Source organism: Anthonomus grandis, chromosome 5 (assembly GCF_022605725.1).
Source record: "Anthonomus grandis grandis chromosome 5, icAntGran1.3, whole genome shotgun sequence".
Classification (NCBI taxonomy): Eukaryota; Metazoa; Arthropoda; class Insecta; order Coleoptera; family Curculionidae; genus Anthonomus; species Anthonomus grandis.
Window position 1 is genome coordinate 1,818,329 of NC_065550.1, and position 21,672 is coordinate 1,840,000.

General features: G+C 32.4%; 1 protein-coding gene across 5 annotated transcripts in view; it reads left to right on the top strand.

Annotated features, from left to right (window-relative positions):
- Positions 1–21,672, top strand: part of LOC126736543 (uncharacterized) — a 736,497-nt gene that overhangs the window by 144,293 nt on the left and 570,532 nt on the right. The gene's annotated exons all lie outside the window — the stretch shown is intronic.

Sequence of the window (21,672 nt, forward strand, 5' to 3'; positions counted from 1 at the left end):
GAAAATCCTGATTTCCTGCGGTATGTTTGTTCCACCGACGAAAAGGGCTTTTCTAGAGAAGATATGTTCAACGCCCACAACAACCACTTTTGGTCAAAGGAGAACCCGCATGCCATGCATATCCGAGGATATCAAAAGAAGTTTTTTGCTAATGTTTGGGCTGGCATTGTCGGCGACCACTTTCTACTACACCACGTTCTACCCGCCCGCTTGAATGTAGAAAATTATTTGATATTTCTCCAAGGCCAGTTACAGGAATATTTTGAAGATTTGCCACTACAGATTATTAATAACATGTGGTGGCAGCACGATGGTTGTCCTGCGTACTGGCCAAGGCCGATCCAGGACTATTTAGATGAAATTTTCCCCAATAGTTGGATAGGACGTTGGGGTCCCATAGCGTGGCCACCGAGGTCTCCTGATCTTAAGCCACCAGATTTCTTTCTGTGGGGCACCATGGAACAAATGGTGTATCAAACACCACTGGATTCGGAGAAGGACTTAGCTGCGCGAATCGTAATGGCCGCAGAGTTCATTCGAGAGCAGCAGGGTGTTTTCGCTCGAATGCGAACTTCATGGCACCAACGGATCGATAAATTCATCCAGGAGAACGGGCAGCACTTCGAGCATCTGTTGTAGTGACCTTGTCCATCACTTTGTTTTTGTTTTATTTTAATTCTGTTAATTTAAGACTACTTTTACTTTAATAATTTTAGTTTTATGAGTTATCTCCGGTATTTTTTGTGAAGAGCTTTATTGCAATTATTACATCTTTTTGTTTTTAAACTAAAGCGTTTAATTTGTGGCTCGTGTACGATAGGTTGCCAGGATTGCCTTATTGCTTTCCCATCTGGCGCAAAAATTTCAATTTTAAAACAACCGCTCAATTTGCAACATTTGATCCGACTAGTGCGGTCTGTGCGGATATGAATTTTTATTTCAAAGTCAACCTGACATTTGACAAACTATACATGGTATTCAAAAAAAGTAAAAAAAAACATTTCGTGTACGTTAGGTTGCCTACCCACCTGCCACATAGAGTCCAATTTTAAGACAACCCCATCTCCGAATGGGGGCTTTTCCGGACATGGGTTCCTATGCTCAAAATACTTGCCTATGGCGTCCCTACCTACCCTACAATTTTTGCCAAAGTTACCGTGGTCACCCTGTATAATAATAATAAAATATTTTATTTCCATAAAAATGCTCTTTATTAGCACCTTCCTCTAATGAAGTCCGTTAAAAAAAAACGCATAAATAGCCATAAATGGTAATATTACTTATACTCAAACTTTATAATAATTAATAAATATTTATCATGTAAATATTTGTTGACGACGTCACTGGTAGAGAGTTCTTGTATCGGTGGCAACAATGCGATCGAGCGGCGTTGCGATGCCATTACCGTTTTCTCTAATATACTTTATTTACATTTATTTAACGTTATATATTGACTTCTATATAGAGTATCTTATCATATTTTATTAAAGGTGAAAGCTAGTATTGTTTTGTGGCTTCGAAAATAACTGAAAATTTTTATGATATTATAAAATGATTTCTACCATTCCTCTATAAGCATTTGTTATCATTGCATCAGAGATCTTGGAAGCAAACGAACCTGCCCATAGTTCCACGACCTACAACTTCTAGCCTTTCATTGTTCTAGACTTACTTATAAAGTAAAATTAATGCGGTAAAGAAAACGTCTAGCCGCATTTTTATCGCCGACTAAACTCCAGGTCCCGTAATTCCATACACCCATCATTGTGAAAACGTTAATCGAAACCTAATATTTAAACGAAGCGAACCTATCCGTTTACTCCCGTTATTCAAGGGGTATTTTCGTAATTGGTTGAGCACAAACAAAAGCAAATTTTAACTAGAGTAAACACTTTGTCACAAACAATCTGCTTTCCTCTGGTTCTATATCATTTACCGAATAATAATTTTATGTCGGCTCCCAGGGCGCTAGCAAGCGCTATACAGGTTTACTATACTTTGCTTAATGGGGGGTTAATTTACATTTATTTACAATTAATCTTCTTTTTAAGCTTCTTCATTAGCAGAGGTATACGCGGCTTACAAGGTTCAAGGTTTTTAATTAACTTTATTTAAATAAGTTACTAAAAAAAATCGGTGTACTGTGGAGCATATAAGAAGTTTTATCAAATTGAATTCGGTACTTTCTAGAGTAAATTAACAGTAAATAATCCTAAGCTAATTATAACTTTAACGGAATATATGTTTGCAACTTGTCGCTCTTTTTCCTCTTTACATTGTATCTCTTTGTCAAAAGTAGGAAATCATTAAGGCAACTCTTACTTTTTATAATGACAAACAATTGATTTAATGTTATTTTAAACTAATATCTTAAGTCAAAATATTCTTTTCCTTCTTTGGTTCGCTTTTTCTTTAATTTCTCCTTTCATTATGTTTTGAAGTTGAATATATTTGCGTCTTCTTACTATCTCCCTAAAGTTTTAGAGTGTTTATTATTTCATTCGTGTTCTGGATCCTCAGATTCATTTTAACGTTTGATATATTGTCAGTTCATGGAATTTATAATATGCGTTGATAATACGCTTTTCAAATGCCTGAAGCTTATCCAGTTTAACTTTTCTTAATAATCAGGTCTCTGTACTATAGAGAAGTATTAAAATATATGATCCATTTTAGCATTCTAAAATTTAATTTAATTTTCTTATTAGACAAAATTTGTAGCTTAGCTAAGATCGTTTTAGTTATTTCTATTGATAATTTAATTTCTGATAACTGTTTAGCAATTCGTTTTTTCTGCCTTTATTTGTTTTTACTATTTACTTAGTCTATGGAGGTACCTTAGACTTTGATTTTCTTCTTGGATATTATCATAAATTTAGTTTTTTTTCAGGTTAATTTTTAAAACTACATGCGTCGCTTAAACTTTGTATAAGCGTTTGCAGATCTTTGAGGTGATCTGGTTTTATAATGGTATCGTCTGCAAATTGTATGTCACTTAAAATCTGCCCATCAATTGTTATATTCCGTTCTTTCTCTTGCTTCTTCTTCTTTAAGGGCCATCTCCTCTTAGAACGGTGGCTATTAACCTAGGTATTCTCACTTTTGATGCTGCAAATCTAAAAAACTCAACGGACATACAGTTGTATCAGTTTCTCAGCTTATTTAACCGGGAAATGCACCTTTTCCTTCTGCTGCTTTTTCCTTGTATACTTCCCTGCATAATAACAAATATTAAAATAATATATTAAATATTAATTTGATACATACTAATAAGGTTATGCAATTTGCTACAATGGAGTCTATATAATTCAATAATTATACAGAGTAAAATACACCTAGGTAACCAAATACCTGTATGTGCAGAGCGTTGTCACTTTAAAGGAATACAATTTACTAAAATCCATTTATTACCAAAAGAAATACAAATTTTCACTCATAAAAAAAGAGAAAAAAAACATATTTTACAAATTAGCTAAAAGTTTATGTGATGAAAATATTCTTAAAAGTATTGAAATGTTTATCTATATAAGTTCTATATTCAACACCAAATTTATGCAAATTGTTTATTTGCTTTATGGGAGATGGTAATAAGTTTCTGTTAACATTTATCCTCGTTTGGTAGTTACGGCTTATAAAGTCTTTCGTTTTAGAAGATTTGTGAACATATCCACAGGCAGGCATATTAAATGCATCTCTACAGTAAAGTAAATGGGTAGAATAGCCTTTTTTTGTCTCTATAAATAACTTTTAATAAATAGTTTTGAACTACAGTTAAGCTGTACAATTAATTTTGGTAGATTCCTCCCCAAACAACCACACCATACCGAAGCAAAGGCTCAACAATACCCCTACAAATCAGAATTAACATCTGTATGCCTACAATTTTCTTTATGGTATAAAATGTATGTATTAACTTTCTTATATTTTTTGTCAATTTTAATACATGATGATTCCATTTGAGGTGTTGGTCAATCACTATGCCTAAATATTTTGTATGTTTAATCTGCTGTAAATTACTTGATTATTTATGGAGGCTTTCTATATAAATGGCGTCATAATATGGACGATTCGCAGATGAGAGAGAAAAAGGCAATATAGGTCGTTTGTATGACATTTAATTTTTAAAATTTGGAAGTCTAACCCATGTTTGATTTTGTCAAAGCCATCAATGACATCATCCTTTACACAGTCCCTCAAAGTATCTCCTTTGAGAAAACAACCTCTGTGCCATCAGCATATGATATAACAGTTCCATTTTTCATTGCAATATTATTCAGGAGAGAATTAATGTATGCTACAAAGAGAATAGGACCACGTACAGTACCCTGGGAATGTCATTTTTGTTTTGTTAGGCTTAATACTGTACATTTATTCTAATTGCGACAACCCTGAATATCCCTATGCCAAGGACGACTCGCTATTGCTTAGGGTAGGTGGCCTGATCGGGCCCAATAAAGAAGATAGCACCGCACCGCACTTCCGCGTCATCCTTCACCCAGTCAACACATGGTTGTGCTCGTCTTTTCCTATCCTACAGATTCCTTTCTTTGACCCTTTCCTACGCCTTGCCGTTAGTACAACGTGCATTTCAGAATTAAACTTTGTGAAAGTTTCTATCCCACTTCCGCGTTATCCTTTATCCCGTTAACACGTGCTTGTTCGTCTTCTCTATCCTTTTAATCTCTTTCTCAGACCCTCCTCAATCCCTTGCCGGTGGTAGCCAATCCTATTCACGCCGGTAACCAGGCCGGGCGATGCCGGATGCATCGTAGGGAGGCGACATCGTGCATTAAAAAGTTTCGATTGTGATTGATACTTTAATATAGTGAAAGAGTCGATTCGAGGAACAGGGTACATACCCGACGGTTTTCCTGAATCTCCAAATCGTGCTGGCAAATTGCCTCGTAGCAGAGCCATCAATTGAACAGAACAAGAGATAGCACCGGTATGAAGGTTGAATGTGGCGGGGCGGAATAGTCTGCCACCCAAGATGGCCGATTGACTAATTTTTGACGTACATCAAATATGACAATAGTGACATTTTAACTGTCGTATTTGACGATTGTCTTTTTTAGGTTCTCTTTGGGTGAAAAACAAGCCAAGCCTCAAGATTTTCTTCCAATTTAAAGTTTTTAAGTAATTTTATAGTTTTTTGTAGTTTTTTTTGAGTCAGGGGTTGATAAATTATTTTACAAACGCGCTAACATCGAATCATCGTACGGAGTAGGAGACAGGTAAATTTCAATTATGACATACCTAAGTGTTTTCTAATAATGTTAAGGTGCATCTTAAATGTATTATCATTTTTCAGGGTATAATTATAGATTTAATGCTATTTTGGACATATCTATGTTACTGTTTTCAATTTAACATGATGTTACAGGTTTAATCTCCAACAGATATATTAATTGATTTATTAATTTTTTTTACCAAGATAAAGTAAATCTCAACCATAGTTTCATAAAATAATTTATTTAAAAAATCATACATAAATATACATACTACACAGATATGATACACCGTTAAGATGGTCCCTCCTAACATACCCGATCTGAAACGCAAGGAAAACCATTATTGGATGAGGAAAGTAAATAATAATATGGGATATTATTTCATTGTTTTGTTGATTGAATAGAATTAGGAACTGCCATTGATTTTGCATTGATTTTACCTTGCAGGTCAATTTGGACTATTTTAGATTTTAATGAATACTGAGCACATATTAACTATTTGTTTATTTTGTGCAAATCATAAGGATCAATAGTGATAAGAATGTTAATGTCAATCTGGTCTGTCAGTTTTTTTTGTAAATCATTGTTGCTAAACCATGACCTCAAGTTATAGATTGCTCCATAGTTGCAAATTACTTAAACCAATGTTGGTACCAGATAGTACCCAGTAGTTAAACCCAGCATGTCAACACCTAGGTACTTGACAGATAAATGCATTCCTTAAAATCTGGGGGAAACTGACAATCCTATTTTTAATAGATTAATTCTTTATCTGGTTCTAGAGTATGACAGATAGTTTCGCTTAATGCGGATGTGAAAAGGTAGACCCTATCTTAGCCTAATTTTTTTTGTAGTTACTAGTATGTGCTAGGATAGCTTAATTGCTGATTTTCTAAGTAGGCCTAAGAGTTTATAGGGCTCCTTGTTTTTGTTGTGGTAAATAAACCCCAGAAAAGGCCACATTCCATCTTCGGTAAGTTAGCACATGTTACATGCCTAAGTCATTTTCCTATTTTTTTCATCTAATTAATTTTTTATTTGCATGCTTTTCGGTTTAACTCAAAAGAACATCAATGCATCCAACTTTTCAGAGAGCAATTTTATAAAATTTAACTTACTTACCCACACAAAAATGCCATAAAATTGACAGCCATGTTGAACCTCATGTGTGGTCTCCATTTTTAGGCTTTCCTGTACCTTCTGCTTATCCTCTGCTTCTGCTTTTGCTGCATTTTTATTGTTACTGCTTCCACCTCACTTCCTACTTCACGTGTTACCACATCAAGTCGCTTGGATCATCACCTCCGGAACCTGCATTCCTCCCAATCGGCTACACCTAATACCGATTGCCTTCCACTACCTGCTAGACATTCTGGAAGCATCCTAACTGGTCAATCTGCTGCTGCCTCTTTTGACCCAAACGTATAGCTGCCAACAAAGGAGCCCCATTCAGATCAGGTGGGCCCTGCTACCAGTCGGAGAGACTCAGAATTTCAGGTAGCCCCTTCTTTTTTTTTTGGCTTGGTTTCCTCAGGTATTGATTTATCGGTTCGTCGTAATTTATAGATTTTTTTTTTTGGAATTAATATGTAGAAATTATCACAGATTTTAAATTCAATTTAGCAAAATTGTTTATATAGCCACCATCACTGATTTCATTTGAAATTGGGAACTGAGTATATACGTATATGCGAGGTATTATCAGATGTACAATTGAATAAGTATTAAGTGCTAAATTTTACTTTATTTTCTTTCTCATAATTTTAAATTTCATAATTATAACTTAAGTATTAGAGCATTACTGTCTTTGTATTTATTTTTTTGAACTGAGGTTATAGATTAAATTAGTTGTCAATTATGACATTGATTTATCTTTCAATACTAAAGCTGGGTTTAACGATATAAAGCTGCGTTTTCTTTGCGTGCCCTAATAAAGGCTAATAATCATAACCCTGGAACCCACATTTAGGCATTGTGCGAGAAACAGTGCAATAATGAGTTTTAATTCTTGGAGCTCCACTGGGAAAATGTCTAGTATTTCCTTTTCCTTATCTTCATCCACATTAAGATATTCATGAAAATATACTTTATGCACTAGTTTCTATATTAGGAATTGCCCAGACAGTCACAGAAATCCATTGAATTATCCATCGATCCATCCTTACAAAAATCTTGGAGGAAGATCTGTCATGTAAGTCTGACTAAAAATGTCAGCAATTATCGAGTTTGCTCCAAACACTTTTCCGATTCTGATTTTAACAACCCTGATAATCCTGTGCGACTTAGATAGAACGCTGGAGTAGAAATGAGATTCAGTTAATTCGGATGGAGTACAACACTTATTTGTTCAGTTTAAAGAAAATGATGACATCCAGATTGACAAATCCTTCTCAAAAACTGATTTCCCTAATCGACTTAATCCACCTTTTATACATACTTGGATAATCATGATCATTTAGAGAAAAAGTTTTGGTTGGTTTATTAACATTTTTTTAAGGACCTTTTTTGTGACCAGCATGACATTGTAAAACAAATTGTTTAAGGTAACACTAGCTTAACTATTTATAAATATTTAAAGGATTGAAATAAAAAGCCAACTTTAAAACCACAACAACAATCTTTAAGTGTTGGCCATTCTAAAAAATAGAAAAAGTTTCGACAAGCTAAAATGTTTTCAAAAAAACAAAAACCTTGAATATCCTCATTTAATACTCATGATACACAATCAAAATCATTTAATGTATTATAATGATAAAAATATTGTAACTCAGGGTGAGACATTAGATTCAACTGGAATAAGTGATCACCTATTGACGTTTTGCTATATAAACATAACATGTATTATAAAAATTGAAAAATTTTTGACTATAATGAATTTTAAGCATTTCGATTAACCTGAATTTTTACTTGACCTTCAGTCTGAAATATGGTGGGATGAATTGTTGTACCTTCATGATATAGATAGTAAAGTTGAGTATCTGACTCCTAATATAAAGTATTTAGTTGATAAGCATGCTCCCGTAAGGTCCATTAGAGTGACTAAGCCTTATGCACCATGGTTGACTTATGCAATAAGAGGTTTAATGAGGAAAAGGGACAAGGCAAGGCTCAAATATAAATTAAATAACTCTACAGAAAATTTTGGACATTATAAAATACTTCGAAATCTTACTAAGAATTCTATACGTAAGAAAAAGTTGGCTTATTTGCAATTTTTGAAGACCAAAAGGCTCAACGAAAAGTTTGGCAAACTTTAAGAGACCTCAATGTTTATGTTCCTACAAATACAGTTATTCAGATTCCTCCTGAATTGGTAAATGTGGAACAGATAAATACATATTTCTGCAGAGTTTTTAAATAATCAAACAACTGTGATAATAAAGTAGCATATCATAATAATAATAAAATAAGGGAAGGCATACAATTTACTTTCAAATTGGTCGATCCCTCTGATGTGTTTAAGTATGTGCAGAGCATTAAGTCAAATGCTGCAGGTATTGATGGCATAACACTTCAGATGGTGAAACTGTGTTTTCATGTGATATATAACTCATATTGTCAATAGTTGTCTCGAACATGGTCATTTGTTGGAAAGAATCTCTTGTTACCCCACTACCTAAAAATCATGATCCTGTCAGTTTTACGGATTTGACGCCTGTTAGTCTGCTTCCTGTAATATCAAAGGTTCTGGAAAGAGTGGTTCATGTTCAGATCACTGATTACTTTAATACAAATGGCTTTTTTCCTGTGCATCAATTGGGCTTTAGAGCTGGTCACAGTACAACAGCTGCACTTCCAAATATTACTGAGACATTGTAAAAATTCAAGATAGGCAAATGGCTGCTATAATGATTTTGATAGACTACTCTGAAGCCTTTGATGTTATTGATCATGAGTTGATGTGTGCCGAGCTATCATATTATGGTTTTGGGGAGGTTAAAATACTGTTCTTTAGGTCATATTTAACAGGTCGAAGGCAGGTAGTTACCTATCTGGTAGCTCTCACCACCGGTAGTCACCTATCCGGTTCTCAGATTTTTTTTATGGGGTTTTGTAAAAGAAATTGTTTATAGTAGAAATCCACCTACAACGGCAGTAGATATGGAGCAAAAAATACGGGATGTGTTTGCTCAAGTAACTCCACAAATGCTACATGAAGTAGAAAGAAGTTTTCAGGAACGTATTAATTTATGTTTTGAACAAAACGGAGGACATATTGAACACTTAATGTAATAATAATAAAATGATAAATATTTTTAATATGCTTGTTTAATTATTATCGTGAATATTTTAAAAACGACTAAAGATAGCTAACATAATTAAAAATTTGCATGTATTAAATCTTCATTAAGCGGATAAAAAATATACAGGGTGTTTCATTAAAAAAAAGCGAGAAATGTAGCTTTGAAATTCGTAAAATATGATTGCTAACTACGAACACCCTGTATATGACAGAAGGAAACAATTTAAGTCAAAGTAATTCTTCATCCTTCTAGAATCCCAATTAAGTCCAATATTGACATTGAATTAACATTTCTAGTATCAAGATGAAATTAAATGATGTAATGATTTTTAGATTTTTTTGATAAAAAAAATTATTGCAGTCAAACTGCGCAAGGCGGTCTTAAAAAAAAATAAAAAGAATAGCATTCCATTTTAAAAAAATGCTGCTTATATCCCCCTACTTCTTTGAAGCACCCTATATACTTCAAAATATTTTCCAGATATGCGCTATCAGGTCCCAAAAATTTTTTAAGAGGTTAGAAAATTTTAACCTAATTTGTTAGGCTTTATGGAAGACCGAAGCACTGTTGCAGGACCCTGTATAATAACTTACATCTTCAATTTAAGGTTTGCAATATTGGTTATTTAAGGTCTAAGTAGAAGAGGTATTCATTAGATGTGCAGTAGATTTTTAGAACTTTTTTAGAGGCAGATATATTATATGTACAGTAGTGGAAAAATGTAGAGCAACATTTAATAAGTTGCTAAAATAAAATATTAGATGATGACTTTTAGCATAAAATTTCTGTAAATAAAAACATATGGTACTAATAAATGGTTTGCCAATAAAAACTGTTAATTCTTGTCTCGTTTTACCAAGGGACACAAAAAAGAATACTTCAGAGTGGAAAAAAGTAAAGCAACATTTTTGAAATATTTCTCAAATCATGCAAAATATTTCACTTAGTGTTAGTTTAAACTGATAAGTTGACGGTATTTGGCCGCCTAAGATGCCTCGCGGTAAACATTTATCTGTCGATATTAAAAATAGAATTGTTGATTTATACAAAAGTGGTCAAAAGCAGATTGCTATTGCAAAGACATATAGGTTACATAGATCTATCGTGTCTCGTATAATTAAGCAGTTTCATATAAATAGTGATTTATCTGTTAAGAAAAAGTCAGAGAGACGTAGAAAAATCACTCCATATACCGATAAACAAATTATCAAAATTGCTAAAAATGAGCCTTTTCTGGGATCCAATAAGATAAAGCACCGCATATCCGAAGAGCTTGGAGTAAACGTGACTTCGAGGATGGTGAGAAATAGACTATTAGAGGCCAAGTTATTTGCCAGAAGACCTGCCAAAAAACCGCTGCTATCAAAAAAAAATAGACGTTCCCGTTTAAGTTTTGCCAAAACGCATCTACATTATACAGAGCATGATTTAAAAAAGGTAATCTGGAGTGATGAATCCAAGTTTTGTTTGTTCAAAAGTGATGGAATTGTGTATGTTAGACGCCCTGTCATTGAAAGACTCAACCCCAAGTATACCTGTCCAACAGTGAAATATGGTGGTGGAGCAGTAATGGTTTGGGGATGCTTTTCGGGCTATGGTATGGGCCCCATATATAAAATAGAAGGTATAATGGACCGGTTTCAATATAAGGACATATTAGAGAGCCAAATGATTCCATATGCTGATGATACTATGCCTTTAAGACATTTATTTCAACAGGACAACGATCCCAAGCATTCTTCTAGGTTGGTAAAAGCTTGGTTCAGAAAGGAAAACATTAATGTAATGGAATGACCTTCACAATCTCCTGATCTCAATCCAATTGAGAATCTGTGGGACATTATAGATTCCAAAATCAGAGAAAAATCTTATAAAAATCAGCAAGAATTGTTTGAAGCATTGAAGGAAGCATGGGTGAATATGAATCCAGGGATTATTTCTAAGCTAATAAGATCTATGCCAAAACGTTGTGAACATGTAATTAAGAATAACGGGTACTTTACAAAATATTAACTTATGTTTTTTTTTATTTATTAGAAATGAAATAAAAACGAGTATTAAAAGATGTTGCTTTACTTTTTTCCACCTAAAAAATAATTTTTTAATAGAAAAATACTAAGGACAAGGAAACATGTTTTTTTTCTTAATATTAAATTGCTTGTGTAATAATAAATTACTGGAGTTAATTTTACTTCTGGTTTACATTCACTGCTTGAAAAAATAGTATTTTCAAATGTTGCTCTACTTTTTTCCACTACTGTATATACGTACTGCATTGTTATATTGTTATGGTTGGTTAAAACTGTTTTATCCTTAGTGTTATCTCTTAAAAGCATTCTATTGGACTTTATCTGTTAACATTTAAAGATGGTGAAGTTAATATCCGGAGAATTGGTTGAGTGGAGGAATGGCCAGGAGGCTAAACTTCGCCAGTTGCGCTATTCTTGTATTGTATGTGCAAAGAAATAGTTAAATAAAGGCGTTATTTATTTATTTATTTATTTTAAATGATTTTAATTATTGCTTAAATATTTTTAAAATACTTAAGCTAAATTATCTCAGACAATTTAATAATAAATGTTATGCTTTTTATAGTCCTATTTTATTTACTGACCCTTAACTAAAATCATATTATTTGCTTAAAGTAAAATTATAGACTAAATAGTATAAATATACTATAAAGTAAAAATATAAAACCCTTTAAAATATTATTTAGAACCTTAATTGTGGTCATAACTATTGTGATAATCAATACTTACTAATAATAAAGACTTACATATTTTGGATCATAAGGATGAAATACTTATTAGGATAATACATTTTAACCCAATTAGGATATAATATTAAATACACAATATACTGCCTTAATCTGTTTTATTATGTTTCATGTCTCATACTTATTGGAGACAACACCTATGACTTGTGACATCTTCACCTGATTGTGACTAACCAAAAGTTGCATTTTATTTTTATTTGCTTATACTTTAAAAAACACAAAGAACATGCCTACTAACTTGTACATATATATTTGTATTATATCTGGTCGTTATTAATTAATTTATTCACATTGAGCAGCCAGATTTATTTCAAGAAATAAGTTCAGTTCTTGTTGTTATTAGAGTATAGATTTTGTTTTCCACATGGGTATATATATAATTTTGTTACAATTGTATAGATGGTTAAAAAATATATATGTTTAATTTATTATTCACATATGTTTGTTACATGTTTCTTATTATAATGTTATTAACTCTCATGAAAACAAAAAAAAACAGGTAATTTTTTCTGAAAATCCAGAATTAATTTGTTTTTTCTTTTATTTTAAATTTGTTCCCATACCTATCGTGCCAATTTATAATTCTTAGTAAGTATCTATATGTAAATGTTTTAAATATCCTAAATAAACAATAAATAATTTCCCAGTCTTTTTCGAAAATTTTAGGTTTCATTCATCAGGATCACCAAGGTATGGTAAAGTGTAGAGCTAGAGCCAAGTCTTTAGTTTGGTGGCCAGGACTATTTACTAAAATAGAAAATTTAGTTTGCAATTGTCTACGTTGCATTGAGTTTAGATCTAACATAAAAGAATCTTTCTGTAAATACGATTTTCCAGATCGTGCATGGCAAAAAATTGCACTTGACTTATTTAAATATGATGGAACGTGGTATCTCATTGTAACTGATTATTGTTCTAGATTTTTGAAAATTTTCAAACTTCAATCAATGACCGAGAATGTAATTATCACCAAGTTGAAAGAGTTATTTGCTAGATATGATTTATCATAAGTAGTACGTTCAAATAATGGACCTCAGTTCTAAACTGAATTTAAACATTTTGCTCAAAGTTTTGACTTTGCGCATATAACAAGCAGTCCTAAATATCCGCAGTTTAATGGGTGTATCGAAGCTGCGGTTAAATCTGCTAAAAAGCTAAATAAAAAAAGGTGCTGATTTGTTTATATCTTTGTTAGCTTATCAGTCCACTTCTTTGGAAAATGGCTTCTCTCCAGCAGAGTTATTGTTTAACAGAAAAATTCGTCAATTTTACCAAAATTTCTTAATGAAATCATTGACACAAGCCCAGTTTTCCAGAGGGAGGGAAAATACAAAGAAAAAATTGAAAGAAACTATAATAGGAGTCATTGCGCAAAAGATCTACTTCTAAAAGAAACTACTTCTAAGTTTAATAACGATTCGTGTAGTCATAGCTCTACTGTCATTTATACACCATCAAAACTTTCAATCCTACTACACTAGATTAGACACTTGCTCCAGGCAAAATGTAGAAATTTAGTCTGCTCTACCAATAGATATAAGTCTTAGTGAATGTGCCTCAGAATCTGAAGTGCAATTTTCAGTAAAACATCAGAGTTTATCTGACAATAATCAAAGCGCTAGTGTTAGAAGTAGGCCAGTGCGTAACGTTAAGAGAACTTCTTATTTAACGGATTATGTTGCTTAAAAGCTTCTTATTATAAAAGGGAGGATGTTCTTTTAGACTTAATGCTGTCCATTTATTCTAATTACGACAAACCTGAATATCCTTACACCAAGGACGACTCGCTATTGGTCAGGGTAAGTGGCCTGATCGGGCTCTGTGAAGAAGATACTTTTTGACCGTCCTCGGTGCTTTATGTGTCCGCCCTCGGTCTTTTTAAATAGTGTAACCAACAACTATCGGGTTTTATTAAAAGAACCCAATGGAACAATTTTGATTACTAATTTTTGGTTTTTATTTTTAACCAATAGGATTTCACCCTTACACCATAGGATTTCAACACGTGAAGAAGCAGGTTGTGGGGTACAGTGTCGAAAAGGGGCAACATTCTGAACACTTATTGAAATAAATCTGATATTTTTATGTTTTTGTTTTCTATCTGAACAAATTTAAATAAGGAAAGATTTTTCTAATTTTCTCGAAAACGAATAGACTGATTTAAAAAGATCAAACGTCAAAAGACTTTGAAAGACCTTTTAAACAAGCTATTACTCGATACCCCTTGCTATTTAAAAATTTTAAGGAGATGACCCTGGGGGGCAGAGGGTGAAAGGGGGTGAAGTAATTTTAGAAGGTGGTAGACAATGGTACAGTGAAAACATCTTGTCGGACTTGCATTGTCTTATTTATTTAATGTAACACGACGTTTCGGTTGGTAAGTATCTCCAACCGTTATCAAGTGTAAAACTATTTTAGGTTAGAAAGTTGTCCCCCTTGACAAACCTTTTCACGTATTTCGCCGTTTTTTTTTGAAACAGTGGTTTTCGATAAATCCGTGGTGGGAAGTTTTCAAATAAACACCCTGTATAGGAGGACAATAAACATCAACCTAGAGATGGCAAATACATGACATATTGAGTTTAGTATCGATAACGATAATTAAAACTTCAATAACATTTTTTCAGCAAAATGTGCATCATGATGCTAAAAAAATGCTACTATTGGTTCATTCAACACTACTTTAGTTCAAAGATAATGCTACTATTGATTAATTTAATTACTATATAGATGATGATATGGATATTTTGTTATTGCAAGATTCTTATTGACATAAAATAAATTTAAGATATATTTTGCCTTTTTCGACTGCTGACTATACATGAATTGCATTTCCAGAAGTTAAATTTAACACGTATTATCATTCTTAACAAGGAAATCGATATTCTAAGGCTGGGACAGTTTTGTGAGTCCGACAGAAGACTCTTGAATTGCAAAGATAAAAATTTTGTTTACATAAGTGCTCATTGGCCGTCCGATGCGGGCTTTTAGCTTTTACCTGAATTCGATAACATTAGGTCAGTTATTAATTTACATGACTAGAGTTATTTTGGGAATTGATAGTAATGGGCATCATCCGCATGGGTTTTCTTCCAATACCGATGATAATAGGCAGAACCAACATTACTTACCACCTTTTGTGGAGTCAGGGGAGAAATATTGATATTTCAATGATTTCTTTAAACCTACTGGCCTAATGTTCCAACTGGACGGTAACTGATAAGACGCTAAGTGATCATAGGTTTATTTTATTTTAAATATAAATTGAAGGTTGTGTCTAGTGGTCCGTTTACTGAAAATTACATCCTTCTTGCTACCATTAAAAATAGAATCAATATAGATAAAGCCATGGACATGACTAAACTGGTCTAAACCAGATCGAGAGAGATCTTATTTAGGAACCTAATACGGATAATATGGAAAGAAGAGCGGTTGCTTTGACCAAGTTACTTAAGGATATTGCTGAAAAATGTATTTTAAAAAGGAGGATTTATGTTGGTATACCTATTTGGTAGAATGAACACTCAGTGCGTAGAACACTCAGAATCTTAAAGAGAAACCATATCATGCCAGGAGGCTTCACCAGGTAGAGAAGAACGATATAATCAAAGAAAATTTAAGGGCGGATCTATTAAAAGAAAAAAGATTAGGAGTTAATATCAGAAAAAGTAAAGAAAAATCTTGGGGTAACTTTATGGAAGACTAATGATTGACGAGATATTAATTTATGGACGAATCTCTGGAGCTTGCCTTATAAGCTAGCTTCTGGTAAAACTCATAGTAAAACTATATTAGATACTGTTAACACTATGGCCAGTCTCAGGACCGCTGATTTTGAATCCAAAGCGTGAGAAATTATTGGCGAATTTATTCTTGATGATCCAATCAATTTGAATACGGTTGAGCGTAATTTAATAAAAAATCAGGCGTTTTTTAAATTTTCCTTTAGAACCTTTAGGCATTAATTTGGAAGTTAATGCTTCTAATCTTGAGAAGCATTTGTTGCATGTGAATATTAAAAAAGCTCATGGGCTTGATGGCGGTCCGGGTATTGAACAATATGTATTGAATATAGAATAATTTCCACTCTTTCGGCTAGTGCGTAAACCATTTTGGAAGTAAAATCTTCAATTCAACAAATAAATTTTCACTATTCCAAGACTGTTACAAATGTAACTGACGGCAAAATAAATTCTTTATTTTCCTTAGCAACTATAAATAACTAAGCAGGTATAACAATAAATACATTTCGCCCAGGATATCTGTGATGATGAAAAGAATGCGGAAAAAAATTCAGGTTCTTATTTAGTTTTTTCCACGTCTAATCTTCGGAATTGCTGTTTATATTGGTAGTTTCCGTTTTAAATTATAAACAAATTGTAAATTTGGCAGACCCTAACGGCCAACATTTTGAACACTTATTGAAATCAAAACTGATATTTTTATATTTTTGTTTTCTATCTGAACAAATTAAGATTAACAAAGATTTTTCTAATTTTCTCGAAAACTAATCGGCCGATTTAAAAAAATCAAACATCAAAATAAAAGACTTTGAAGGACCTTTTAAACAAGTTATTACTCGATACTTCTTGCTATTTAAAATTTTTAAGAGGATGATCCTGGGGGGCAGAGGGTGAAAGGGGGTGAAGTAATTTTAGGTTAGAAAGTTGTCCCCCTTGATAAACCTTTTGACGTATTTCGGCGTTTTTTAAACAGTGGTTTTCGATGAATCCGTGATGGGAAGTTTTCAAATGAACACCCTGTATATATAGATATGGTTATAACAATTTTAGTAGTAATAAAGTTATACTGTCAGCACCTGGCGCGCAGGAATTTTTTGGAATTGTAATTTGTTTGACAATTTCATTTATATTTGTTGGTCTTAATACATATAGCATATGGTGCATGTGATTTGAATTTTATGGGGTTCGGAGAAGTTTTAAATTTTTTAGTGCTTGTGGTGTGGCTTCAAAATGAAATTATATCGAGCCGTTACGCACCTGTTCTTCCATTTGATGAGTAACTGTTTGGCGATGTCCGTTTTTAGCAGTAAGTTTTTTAAAGCTGCGGATTTCACTTCACGATGGTGTTAAGGCACAAAAATAGAGTAATGAGGAATTACTTTATTTGTGGGAAACGTTATTGGGATAACGTTCAGCATAAATACGTGGACTTCTGTGATCTTTATGACCGCTATCTATCGCATCTTACAAATTTCTCCATTATCGTTAAATTACTTTAATTTTTCAAAATTAAAAAAAAAACATTTAATTTTTAGATATCAAACAGAACTGTATTGAAGAAACAACATACCAATTTATTGAAAAATATCTACAGGGGTTATAAACATATCGAAAACAAAATTTTTTGTTTGTTAAAACTTTACCATCACCTTTTCAGATCTAAGACAGTGTAAAACTCTGCCTTGAAAACTTTTTTGCCTAACTTCGTCTAAAGAATACGTTCCTAATTTTGTCGTAATATTAAAAAAAACATCCTGTTTATCAATTGTTTCAATTTATATAATATATCAATATATTTCTAATTGATATATATCAAAAAATAATCTAAAATTTAAAATATCTAAATATACAAACCATATTTACTACGACTATTACTACTAGAAGTAACGACATTCAAATAATACTATTTAACCATGTTGCTTTTTTAAAAAAGACTGTAGGCAACTTTGATAACTTTGTTGGAGAACATTTAAATTTTTAAGTTATTTTATTATTCATCTTACGTCTATTTATCAGGTTAACAGTATATTTAACCAGCCCCATAAATTATGAATAAATGAATTAGTAACCAAAAACAAACACATTTTTCCCGAACGAATCCCTCTTTCTGTTCAAATTTTGGGGTTAAATTCACTTCCTTATTAAGGCTTCTAGGTATAAGGATGATTTTTTAATTAATAAAAAATTAAAGAGAGTTATTCCTGATATATACTTCGCATAGAAAAATGCGAAGATTCTGAAATAAAAGAACGATTAATGCAACTTTTTGATGCATGTCTGCGTCATCATCCCGATTACTTTAGGTATCTCAATTAATTAAGCACCTATTTTCAAAATATTTGTTTAAGACCTGGCACTATTGCACAATCCCATTTTTATATTTTGTAATTCAAATTTGTTTTTTACGTATAACTAAAATATTGTAGCATCCTATATTTTAATATTAAAGGGAGAATCTATAAGCCTGACGAAACGTTGCATTACACACTATCAAATGTCTACAGATCATTTATATTTGTTTCCAAAAGTATCGGTCCATAAATAAAAAAAGTATTGGTCGAGAAACTTTTATATTAATTACATTTTTTCACTTAACTTGTCTACAAGAAATCACGTAAAATCACGATATAGTCTTTAGATAAAGATGAATATGCAACATATTACTTATTTTTATGATATTCCTTCCAATGTACTAAACTTTAAATAATGATCAACAATTTTATTATTATGTTTATTAAAAGTGAGAATAGTTATCTGTCGAGATGTGTTTCTGACATTTAACTTCTCCGGTCAAAGGTTTTTTTGAGAAAGTATCTAATACATACATTCAGATCTTTTCTCTTCAATATTACTTACAAGCGTAATTCTTCAAACGACAATTTTTTTGTTTTGATATAGTATTTGTTATTTCTTTTCAAAGTGGTGACAATAAAGCTTAAAATCAATCAAGTTGAGTATTAACCTAAATATGTCTCCCTGCTTTAGGCACATTCTAAAAAAGAGGTTCACATATCTGAGATAAATATGCTTGTCCATCCTCTGTCAATTTATCGAGTTCGCCTTGGGATAAATTCACTTTATATTTATATAATAAAAAAAGGCCAAACCTATATGAAATATTTAGTTTCCTCTTTTTGAGGACTGAAACTCGTAGGGATAGAATGAAATACTTATTTAATTATAGAGATCTGTCAGTTTGTTTTCGATGCCTTTATTTAAGAAATCGATACCAAATTGATATAACGTACAATAAAATGATTTAGTGAATAAGGAAAAAGCCGTTTTATTTTAAGACAAAAAAAATAACTTGAAGGTAAATTTTGTTTATTATTTGTTGGATATTTCTTTAACCGTATCTTATTAGTCATTTTAAGTTATTTTTGTTGATGTTAAATAAATACTTTAAATTCTTTTAGGCGTATTTAGCAAACTGAAAAATGTATTCAGTACAATTTTTGCTATCAGTGTACTCAGAATTTGTTTTAAGTGTATGTGAAATAATAAGCTTCAATTTAATATAAACTACTTTATCATTTAAAAAAAAATAAACTTATTAACCTACAAGTCTTAACAGCAAGAAAACAATTCTTTAACTGACTCACAGCAAACGTTTTTATGCAAATTACCCAACATTACATGCCCAGAAATCGGCATAAGAAGTATATATTATAAACATTGGTAAATAACTGCGATGCAACGTCCGCAATATTCCCTTAGATTCCTCTCTCGAGCGAATAACTGCAATGGGTAGATTTATTCCGGTCAGCTTTATTACGAGGCTCTTACATGCGGCCATCCTGACTGGATAATAAGAAAATCTCATCCATTTTTCACAAAGAGACCGACGTATACAACAGACGAAAAACAATGAAAAACACAAAGTCACGGTCTCACAACATTTACTTAAAGCTACACGTGTTTCGCTCTATTCAGAGCATCATCAGGCCTAAAACAATAATAATTAGTATTGAAAGAAAAAAAAAATAGGACATTAAAAAGACTAAAACCTTAAAAAGCCACTAACGTTGGCAAAACAGTAAATAAACATACATTTAAGGTTAGGATGACTATACAGTTATTTAAAACCAAACAATAAAAAATTGCAAAATAATATCACACCTATTGGGAATCGAACCCGCGACAACAAGCTTACAAGCCAGAGATTATAACCTATGGGCTACCGGAACACTGAGGAGAAGTTCAAAACATTTGTTGTTAAGCCAAGGTATTTTAACACAATATTAAACTTATTTCAGTTGGAAGAAATTATGTGAATATAAAATTGATTAAATAAGATTATTAAAAATAAGGTTGGGTTCAAAATTAAATACGTCGTTAACACAGACAAGAACAGGACTCTTCTTGGCTTTAGTAATTTCCATCCTCTCCAGAAGGTCAAGCTTTTTCCCTTTAGGGCATTCATGAAGTATTTCAGCTCCGACCTCTGGAGAAAAGTGATGTGTGGAAGCTAACAGGTGATTCGCAAACGCTGACTTTGTATCACGGACGTCTGTATTTTTAAATTTCTCAAACAACGCTACATGTTCTTTAACGCGTGTAGAAATTTTTCTTCCAGATTGGCCAATATATACAGCGTCACAATCCCCACATTTCAAAGAGTAAACCCCTGATTTCGAAAAGACATTTGCCTTGTCTATCACGCTCACTAACTGTTTTTTTAAATTATTCGCGGTTTTGAAAGCGATTTTGATATTAGAAGTCTTAAAAAATTTAGCTAAATTTAAAGAAATTGAGCCGAAAAAGGACAAAGATCTAAAGGACTTTTTGTCGTCTTTCTTATGAAGAAGATTGTCAAGTCAACTTGTATTTATTTAAGAACTTAAAGTATAATTTATTAATTAAGTAAGGTGAGAATCCATTATTAAAAGCAATATGTTTTATAATATTAAGCTCTTTAACAAACGCTTCCTTTGACAGGGCGATGTTAAAAAGTCTGTAAAAGAAAGAATTGAAGGAGGCAAATTTGTGTGGACAGGGAGAAATAGACGCGTATTGAATGACATTCTCAGTAGTGGTGGGTTTACGATATATTTCAAATATTAGTTTATTATTGAGTCTTTCTATAAGGAGGTCTAGGAATGGCAGTTTACCATTTTGTTCTTCCTCAATGGTAAAAGAAATCTTTGGGTGCAAAGAATTCACAAAATGAAGAAAATTTATCAAATCTTCTTTCTGGCCATTTCTGGCCACAATGAAAATATCGTCCTCTTATATTCAATGAGAAACTCCCCAAACCTACCCTTAACAATCCTTTCTTCTAGGTTGCTCATAAAAATTTCACTTAACAGTGGGGAAAGGCATGAACCCATAGCCAATCCCGAGACTTGTTTGAAAATTTTATTATTGAATTGAAAGAAATTTTGATTTACAATAAGGCTGAGCAAGTCCAAGAGGTTATCAACTATAACTCGACTAAGGGAAGATTTTAATAATAGAGTTCTTACCAGATCTATACATTCTGTAGGGGGAATGCTAGGAAAAAGATTTTTTACATCCAAAGAAATAAGTATAGATCCGTCAGGTATGTAAAGATTTTTCAGACTATTTGACAAATCCACTGAATTTTTAGCTGAATAAACACTCCTAAACTTAGTCGCCTCCCTCAAAACTGTGTTTAACCAAGCTGATAAATGATAGCAGGGGGAATTGATAAAAGA